Raw genomic sequence first — 8,687 nt, 5'->3', positions numbered from 1 at the left:
TTCTTTTGATTTTGGTAGAATTTTTTTTTTTTTTTGATTATTCATTATGCTTAGCTCGATTCTCCTTCAGTAGTTAACTATCACATACAAAATTATCCCAAAATCAGCTCTGTTCAAACTAGCGTATACAAAATTTCTTTCCAATGATTGCTTTACTTTATTGACTATCACACATCCTCCTCAATCGGTAATCCATCAGTAACCATCAATTAAAATTTCTTAAATTCTATCTGTATCCCTGTATCACTAAAACCCCAGTTTGACTCAAATCGTGTTTGGGTTTTTTCTCCAAACTGAAAATTTCCAAAACGTCTCGATTGTAAACTTCCAAGGAATGTTCTGTCCTGGATTACTGCTGCAGCAGTGTAGGCCGACCAACAATCAATCAGATTTAGTCTAGTCTAGTTTTAAGTAAAACTACATATTTTACGACTCTTTTTTAGGGACGGATAGTATTATCGAATGCATAAATATTAGTAGTCAATAACTATCGGACTTGCAATGTTCTTGCCAGCAACTATAATAGAGAACAATTTGGGCAGTTCTAGGAAAATCTCAGTTTCTCCAATCCATCCATCCAACACACGCATGCATGTGCGAATAGGTCGCGTTGAAATATGGACGTGTCCATAAATCATTTTTCCTTTGCTACAAAGCAGATCATCAAATCCGTTACTCTTATCACTAGCAAACGCCACATGTTTCCTTTGAGTCTGTATCCGTTTCCTGTGTATCCACGTGTTCGGTTGTAAATATTAACATCAAACTTTTGATATTTTCTTGAGTACAAAATTCTTGGTTCTCTAATAAATCCGATAAAACCAAGGTCTCTCTGTTAATAATAAAGCTGCTTGTTCTAGGTCTAGGTCTCTCAATCGGTGTATGTCAACGCAAAACCATTTATTTGAAATGCAGAATCATTGCTTTCGATTGATGGGTTCTTACTTAATTTGTTGTTCCATCAGTGTTTGATTATTTGTTAAAAACTATGGAAATCACTAGACTTTCCCAAATCTGAGGTGTAGAAGAAGACATTTTTTCCATGGCGATTTCAATATCGCAATGTCTCTGGTGAAAGCAATCAACTTGGAGGATCAGAGGTACTTTTAGCCTAATAATCTTCTGTAAATTAATCAAATAAGTATTGTTTCTTTTGTATTTAATAATCATCTTCTCCATTAATTCTTCTTCGTTTCATTCTCTGTAACAAAAATTGAAATTTGTTAATGGGGTTTTGTTTGTAAAGCTGTTGAATGGGTTACTCAGATTAATTTTCCTTTTCAATTTCACGAAATATCCATTTCAATTTGTCAAATTCCGAATCTTGTGTGCATTTTTATTTGAGTTTTTAATGTGGGTCGAACGTGGGACATGGGTCGGATCAAGTGAGTCCGTTTCCGAAAAGTTCATCTTCTTTACTCGTTTTACAGTCCGAATCATCTGATCGATTCAGTGGATGATTAGATGAAATTCGAACTGATAATATGTTTATATGATTGTAGTTGAAAGAAGTTTGTGAACGATTTGATTGATTATTTGAAGATGAATTTGAATTTCATGAAATTAAAACTAATTTTATTTTCTCTGCACATTTGTTGTGACGGACAACATTGGTTATTTTTCATCACATAGGGACTAGGGCTGCACAACGGGTAGGGTGGGTAGGATATGGCCTATATCCGCCACCCTACCCGTTTACCAACGGTTAAGAAAATCTTTACCCGCCACCCTACACGCCAAATAATGGATAGGGTAGGATACGGTTAAAAAACTGGCGGGTAGGGTAGGATACGGTTAAAAAACTGGCGGGTAGGGTAGGGTTGGCGGGTAGGAGTAGGGTATGTGCACTTCTAGGTAGGGTGGGTAGGATATGGCCTATACCCGCCACCCTACCCGTTTACTGGCGGTTAAGAAAATCTTTACCCGCCACCCTACCCGCCAAATAGTGGATAGGATAGGATACAGTTAAAAAACTGGCGGGTAGGGTAGGGTTGGCGGGTATGGGTAGGGTATGTGCACCCCTAATAGGGACTCCCTTTGGTCGTCCAATTAAAGAGTGAAAATCAGATGAAATTACTTGTTTTTTTACATTGGAATTATGCTTTAGTTTAAGGGGTTTTGATATGTTTGATGGTTTACTGTGATGGGTTTGTTTCAGTTTGATGAAATTTTGTCAAAGTTTCATCTCTAATTTTTTGGGATTAAGAGTCATGCTGGTGCTTGTTGATAAAAGGTTAGGTTTTCATTAGCAATTGCACTCAATGTATGTTACTTTGCATTCCTAAAGTAATTTTCAGTAGATCTTCTTGTAGAAGCGTTTCGCAGTACTGACTGTTGATCATTGTATAATTTTTGTTGTACAGTTATTGCAGATTATCGGAAGCTAAGGGAAGATACCATTGTTGATGAGTTGGATGTGGAGTGGTGCAGAAGGAACAAGCATCTATTCCGGTTGGACAACCTGCAAAAGGGGTAGAGATTTATGGAGAATGTTTAGAGAAACAGGAACAGTCAATTATGCATGATTGGGGAGGTTTGAAACCTCTTGTAGTTGAAAGGATTTAGAGTTTCTAATGAAGAAAAAAAAGCTATGTGATTGCGAGCTACAAGTGAGCAATGTATCTTACCAGGTAATGAGCACTGTGCTGGCAGCATCAACTTTCGATTTTGTTTTCGTCTCTATACCCGAAAGTGCACTATTGGAAAATCCATTTACAAACCTTCTTCTTTGTTTTGGTTTGCCTTGTAGCATTATTAACGAGAGAGCTGCACTGTCATGGTCCCAGGGTCATGGTCGAGGTAATAAGCTTTTAATAATCTAGATATCAAGTTTGTGAAAAATTATGTCTTACTAGTGTGGGCGCTAACTTCTTAGTGATGCTTTAAAAAGCTAATTCCCTTAAATGAAGTGGATGAACATGTTGTATGTAATCCTAATTCTTTTCTTTAATGTCAATTTTGTTCATCTGGCTCGGATTACTCAACTTATTTTGCTCATTCTTGGATGTATGTTTTGATAGTGGGTACCTTACCATTTAATGTGAATTAGATTCTCACCAATTTTATTGCCTATATATGCTTTTCTTTGCAGTAGCTTACAGCAGTGGAGTTTGGATCTTTAAAAGGTCGTCATACTTCACTGGAAGATGTAAAGAAGATGGCAGTTGCACTTGGACGTGTTAATTTTAGTACACCACCAAATTATGAAAATTATGAAGTCCTTCTCGACGAAATTATAGATAGCAATATGGAACTATGTGTTGGAGATGGAATATTTGGAGATATTGATCCCAGTGAGACGATTGAATGGCCAAATAAATACGTAACTCCTGCACTTGGATGTTAAATCACACTGTTTTAAAAAAAAAATATTATTTTTTCTTCTTCTTTGTTGTTTTGAACATGATGAAGTAGCTTTTGTTGTTGAATTTAGAGATGTTTGGGTTTTTAAGTTGTCAACCGAAAGTTAATTCTAATAGAATGGTTTACATTTTGCTTACAAAATTCATATGTTAGTCTGGCGATGGTATTAATCTAAAAACAATAAAGAAAAAAGAAGAGAAAAAAAAAATTCTTATACTCAATCAGATTTTGCTGAAATCGGGCTACCTGAGTCAGATTCGGCTGAAACTGACTCACTTGAATCAGATTAGGCTGAATCTCTAGTTATAGAATTTTGACAATCACTATCAGTCGTTATTTTAGACAAACGATATTAGTTGTTAATTTTGGACATTAACTAACCATCCTATAATAAATAGTACACCAAAAATATGACAGACTTTAGGACAGTTAATATAAGTCGTATAACTCTGGTTTTGACGGTTTCGACCTGTCCTAAATTTCGCATTCTGAAGTAGTGTACGTACTTGATTCTCTTAGATGATCTCACCCACAACTAAGAGTTGTTACGACCCAAAGTCGAAGACTTTAATAAACAAATATGTATCACACAGAAAAGTCTACGGTAATAGATAAATCCGTCTCCACGAATATGCCTACGAGTTTTGTTTCGTCTTTTGATAAATCAAGGTGAACAGGAACCAATTGATAAATCAGACTTATATTACCGAAGAACAGCCTAGTATTATCAATCACCTCACAATAATCTTAATCGACGCAGCGAAAAAAGATATTGTGGAATCACAAACGATGAGACAAAGATGTTTGTGATTACTATTCTATCTTGACTATCGGAGATATAAATCTCAAGCCAATTATTACAATTGTACTCAAAACGATAGAATCAGCAAGATCAGATCACACAACTACAAGAAAATTAGTATCGGTCTGGCTTCACAATCCCAATGAAGTCTTTAAGTCGTTAACCTGGTTTTAGAAGAAGAAAACCCAAGGTTAAAGAAGAATCGACTCTAGCTTATGCAACTAGTATCACACGTAAGGTGTGGGGATTAGGTTTCCCAGTTGCTAGAGTTCTCCCTTATATATAGTCTTTCAAATCAGGGTTTGCAATCAATGTTAGCTTGGTAACAAAGCATTCAATATTCACCGTTAGATGAAAACCTGATTAGATTCAAGCTAATATTTCTCAACCGTTGGATCGAAAACTTAGCTTGTTACACACAAATGAAATGTCCAATTTTGGGTTTATGTAACCGTTCCCAAACATTAACATTTGTTGGTTTAACAATATTTAACCAAATGGTTAGCCATATGATCACTTTCATATCCACCATATTCTTCTTCACCATAACTAGTTCAAATGACTCAAATGAACTAGTTAGAGAGTTGTTCAATTGCTCAGATCTTATGTAACTACACAAGACACAATCGAAGCAAAAACGGTTTGATTCACTCGAATCGGTTCATGAAATTTATAGCCACGGTTTGCAAAAGCATTCCTTAGTTTATATAAACATGAGTTCAAGAACAACCGATTTTAGATATAACCTACTTAAGTTCGCGGACTGGGTTCGTGGAATTAAGCTCACTGAAGGAGTTCACAAACTCTAGCAGAAATTCTCGGGTCGAGAACTTCCGCCAGTTCGCGGACTTGGCTCACGCCACATTCCGTTGCTCTTGATCAACAAGGTTCACAAACTTTGGTTCAAGGAATAAGGACTTATACATATATGTGTTTCCACAACAATGCTTATATCCTACCAATGGTTATGTAATCTAAACTCTCATTTCAATCATAGAAACATTCTCAGAGGACGTTATATAGCCATTATTCACAGACCATTTTTCGTCAGAGCAATTTTCAAAGTGATTGAAACATAACATGACATTCGGCACTAGGTAAAGATGAATTTGGCTAAAGCGAAAGCTTACCAACACATATTTCGAGAAATAGATAGGCGAGATAAACTCGGCTCGAAATAGCAAATGTGTATAAATAAAGTCTATATATCAAAACGACTTTTGTCTCAAGAGTAGGAGATAGAGTAAATAGACTTTTGAGTGAAAGATAAGTTCAAGTCTCCACATACCTTTTAGTCGATGAAGTTCCACCAGTTCCTTGAGTAGTCCTTCGTCTTGTATGATGATTGCCATGGAGTCTTGAGCTAAACTACACTTTCTATCCTAGTCCGATACCTTTAGCTATATAGGCTAGAAATCAAGACTTATAGTTCTGATCACTAACATTGACAAACATGCTCGAGATAGCAACGCATGCGAGTTCGACCGAGCAATGCTCTAACAATCTCCCCTTTTGTCAATTTTAGTGACAAAACTATTAATACATATGGAATACAAAAAATAAATAAATTAACTTTTGTATCTCCTATTCCACATGTCTAATCTTCATCATTACTCGAAATCTTCGTCACTTCCAAGTACTCCAATGATCCCAAAGGTTGTAAGTTTAGCATCATCGTTGTTGAAAATCCGTAGCTATAACAACAAGAAAACAATAGTTCTCAATCATTGTTATACAGTGTCATGGTATCATTATACAACGTCAAAGTACAATTGTATCACAACTTCAACAACAATACTATGGTGATATGTATCACTCCCCCTTAGTCAATACTCCATCTCACATGGAAACCACTCCCCCTTACATAATGATCCGAAAACCATATGTATTTGTAGTGTGAACTACATATTAATTCTCTCCCTTTTTGTCAATAAAATTCGCAAAGTACAAGAACGGGATCCTAATGAAATTTCGTAAGAGACATTTCATGACCAAAAGAAAGAAACACATATCATCTTATTTAGATGCAATCATAAAGCCGAAGCTAAATGCATTCATCAAGGAGTTTAAAGATACAAGATAACCCCTATAATATTCCACAGCCGCACTCCCCACAAAGATTTGGCAATTAAGCGCAAGTTCAAAAAGAACTCTCCCCCATAAAATGTCATTCCCGAAAGAACAACAAGAGCGACCTTAATTTCGAAAGAAAGGAAGGATTTCTTTGGACATAACGAATCTCATACAAGTATGAATTTGAATCCAAAATATTCAATTAAAGTAACCACAAGAGAACCCATGATTAATTTAATCGAAAATGCTCAAACATAAGTGAACTTATGGAGACTCAAAAATACTCAATTAGATTAATCAGAAGAGAACCCATAATTAATCTAATCGAAATACACAACCAAACTAATCACAAAAAGTAATCAATTTAATTGGTCATACTCGATATAAGAGAATCTATGGAGCAATGACTAAGTTAATCATGAAAATAATCAACCCAGTCAAAAACGCTCAAACATAAGAAAACTTACGGAGTCATAACTAAATAACCAAACAAGATGATTAATTTAGTTGAACATGCTCGACATAAAGTACCTCACGGAACAACAACATAGCTATCATAAAAATAATCAACTTGGTCGTTCAATGCTCAACATAAGACACTTTACGGAGCCTCACAGTAATACATTAAATATGGATCGAGGAAGATCAATACTGCGGAATACACAAGGATTCATTCTATTTTCCATCACTATTTGCATAACGACATTCAATAGGCATAATCCTTGTAAACAAAAGATTTTAACCTATCTTCCATCAATAATTGACATAATAGGCTTAACCTTTGTATTTTTTGTCAAAAGTCTATTCATTCTTATATCAATCATGCATATCGACTTATGAAAGACTTTACTTTTAACAAGGTATGGGACAATCACAGTTCACGGACGCAAACACACATATCCCATAACATTTTGCAATATATAAAACCAATAATGCAAAAACAATCTTTGTCCTTTGAAGGTAGAATCAATCTTTTTCGCACGGATTTACACCAAGAGTGGTTACCAAAGGAGTATAAAAAAATTTTCTTAACAAAGAAGAACACACAAAGTCATTAAAGACCATGCATCAAAGTTCACATAAGATGATCGTGAACATTCAAGAATCCCTTAACAATGCGTATTGCTGCCTATTCTTGAACTTCCTTCTTTGTGATTCACCAACATCATTCTTGTAAAAGCTACAAATGAGCTTATAAGAGAATTACTCCAAGAATCCAAGTGCCCAAGTCCAACAGAAGTAGAACAAGTGCGACGAAATGGAGCAAATTACTCAAAAACAAGATACGGCACAAAGACCAACCTGAACTCATTCAAATTTAGGATTTCTCATCACCATTTTGAAGAGAATTCAAAAAGAATGAGGTCATCCGAGTTCGGACGAAGAAGTTACGACCAAAACAAATTTACCGAATATCGACGTCAAGTATGCATACAGGTTTGCAAACGAATTTTCATGACCTGCGAGAGTATGCAAACAGGTATGCGTAGTTAAACCCCCTGGATTTTGATTTTAAATGAGGTTAAACATACCAGATAGGTGTACCATGAAGTCCAAACATCCCGAACTACTATTTTCAAACCTAAACTTTTAAGAACCTTAAACACAGATCAAGTTAGGTAGAAATGAACAATAAGCAAGGTACATGGATCATTATAAGTATTCTAAGAAAATAAAAACATAAATCTTTCTCAGGTTTATAGACGTACCTTTTTAGAAGAATCCAATCGAATTCTACAGCCTTACCGAACATAATTTGTGTGCCCCAATTCTCGTGCTTGCCTCACCGTATACATAGCAGGGCATTCCTTGGTGAGGATGCACTTACAACACAATCAAGTTGCGTTGGGGTGAAAAATGTCTTGCTCACCACAAGTGACCGTTGGATTATCATGAAAGATATCGCTTTTAGAACCTTTCACATCCAATTCCATTTTTCCAAAAAACTTGGTAAGTTCCAACATCATGGATACTGCCTTCTCCATAGTCATGGAATTTTCTGGAAGATCATTCCTTTTCACACTCAAAGCATCATTGGATTTCTTTGGTACCCACTTCTGAGTGCATTTAGGAGCAACCAGAACCTTCTTCCCATTACTCTCTTCAAGATTTCTCGGAAGAGAATTGGATTGACTATTCTTTTGCAAGTTAGTCTTTCTCCACTTGGGAGCATCGGATCTTGTATTAGTCTTTACGAAGTTATCCTTTTGATAACTATTACGATTGTGAAAAGACTTAGTATGACATTTATAGGAAAATCTAGGATTATCACAACACTGCTTCCTTTGCCTAAAGGTTGGACATTTACAACCCGTAATGTAGAGAGTGTTAGCCTTAACATATGATCCCGGATTAATCACTTCTTTTGACACCCAAACAAGAATATCATGAAGTTTTTCATTCCTTATACGAAAACGACATATCCTTTCCAGGTGACCTTTGTTTCCAC

General features: G+C 35.7%; 1 long non-coding RNA gene across 2 annotated transcripts; it reads left to right on the top strand.

Annotated features, from left to right (window-relative positions):
• LOC113281658 lies at positions 1–3,508 on the top strand. 2 transcript variants are annotated; one of them, XR_003326312.1, is made up of 5 exons: positions 1–1,100; positions 2,159–2,233; positions 2,364–2,630; positions 2,750–2,799; positions 3,092–3,508. It is a non-coding gene; the product is annotated as an uncharacterized LOC113281658 (long non-coding RNA). The 2 variants fall into 2 exon arrangements; XR_003326311.1 differs by lacking the exon at positions 2,159–2,233.
• Positions 3,509–8,687: the final 5,179 nt, after the last annotated feature.

Source organism: Papaver somniferum, chromosome 5, assembly GCF_003573695.1.
Source record: "Papaver somniferum cultivar HN1 chromosome 5, ASM357369v1, whole genome shotgun sequence".
NCBI classification, from domain to species: Eukaryota; Viridiplantae; Streptophyta; class Magnoliopsida; order Ranunculales; family Papaveraceae; genus Papaver; species Papaver somniferum.
Note: the sequence above shows the minus strand (reverse complement) of the source record. Positions and strands in the feature narration are given on the sequence as shown.